This window comes from Artemia sp. Qi Xiang Cuo, chromosome 9 (genome assembly GCF_049724085.1).
Source record: "Artemia sp. Qi Xiang Cuo chromosome 9, ASM4972408v1, whole genome shotgun sequence".
Classification (NCBI taxonomy): Eukaryota; Metazoa; Arthropoda; class Branchiopoda; order Anostraca; family Artemiidae; genus Artemia; species Artemia sp. Qi Xiang Cuo.
The window spans coordinates 42734217-42736090 of NC_142802.1; positions in this window are offsets into that span (position 1 = coordinate 42734217).

Sequence of the window (1874 nt, forward strand, 5' to 3'; positions counted from 1 at the left end):
AATTATGTAAACCGCTTTTGTTCACAGATAGATTTTAGTAGAAGGGTACATACTGAGGCATATAAAATATGTCTAAGTATGATAAAATATAATACTTTAGAAGCAAATTTGGGCTATATATTTGCACATTAGGTAGGGGGGGGGGAGTGCGGCGAGTCCTTATGCAAAATGTGTTAGCTAAAATTATTCTGATATTATGAAGTAAGAATTGTTTTTAGACTTCACAGTGTCTGAAAAATATTGGAAATTGTTGGAAATTAAAATTTTTGGAATTTAGATTTTATTACTCCGGTGAAAAAGAAAGATAACAAGTAATATTTTCATAATGTCTGACCCTTGAACTTACTCCTGTTGTTTTCCAAATTATATGAAAGGTTTTCAGCTGAGTGACTGAAAGTAAAGGTAATCCCAAATGTCGACCATAAGCCAGTCGAAAGCTTACGCTCTACACCTACCGCTGACTACCTTGTGCACCTAATAGACATAATATGCAATAAACTTGAAAACTTACAAACTTGCTAATTAATATAGCAGTAAACTTAAAAAAAACTTTCAATTGAATTAACCGCAATACAATACTAGAAAAAACCACAATTTCAAGATAATCTTTATTTAATTAGAATAGTTGCTTCTTTCCTCTATAATAGAGCAGAAGTTGTCATAAACACGATTTTTATTCTGATCCTATCCCAATTCACAATGGCGTGTCCCAAGAAACTGTATTAGACCTAATTTTATTTCTCGCGATGATAAACATCCTTAGTGTGGATTTTTTCGAATAGATGGAAAGCTGTTGGTAATCTGGCTGTCTCTAGAGGTATGTTAATTTTTTTTTTAAGTACCCCAATGTGTATTCCGAAACAAATCTGAAAGAGATCTGATATCAAATTAAGTTGTTATTCATGATAAAACAGTCAGTCTTTTGAAGTCGACAATTTTAGCAGTTTATTTTCTTAGGATTCTCCCTTCTTTCCCCTACCCAGTCCCCCTGAACTGTCAGTTAGTACTACAAGACCACTTGGTTTTGCTATCTAAAGAAAGTTTAAATGGGATTTTCACAAAAATGATATTTTAAAACGCACCAACTGCTGCATTTTTCCTCCTTAGAAAAATTAAATATGTTCTAGTTTAATGGCTTGCCCCCTCAGAAGGAAACACTGTAGAATTCTGGAAATTAGTTAAATAAATTTTAAATTACTTACTTATCCGGATTGCAGCGATAGCTTGCAACCTAGTAAGAGACGATTATGTCCCATTGATAAATTATACAGCCAATAATATTTAGAAATAGTGTCATATCGAAACACAAAGCATACTATTAAAACACCCTTGACGGAAACCCCTATAAAGGAAGCTTACAGTCTCTTGGCTTGAACAACACGGAAAATCGATTAGCTTCAAAAACTACAAAATTGGCTGTAGCCACGATATTTCACATCGACAGCATAGTTGTTTGTTTTTGTTTTTTCCTTTTTTTCCCTCCGCAGCTAGCGGGGCACTGGAACATGATAGAGAGCTGTTTAATAATCATTTTAAAGGATATTACTGCATTTAAAAACACGATTTTGACAATAAAATCAATTGTGTACGAAAAAACTGCTTTTGATGTACAACACTGATAAATGCCGTCATAATCGTAGCTTGTTACGATATATGACGTAAAGAGTGAATGTGATATTTTGATATTTGTGCTATATTAAAAATATAATTAATTATTATATTTATGGACGTTAAACCAAGCCATCAAAGAGAGTAAACATATTTTTATTGCAAATGGTATCATGTTTTCTATTTCAGGTCAACTAGAGGAGGTATGAAACTAAATTAAACACTACTATTTGTGTCCAGATTTTTTAAAAGGGTGTATGTTTTTT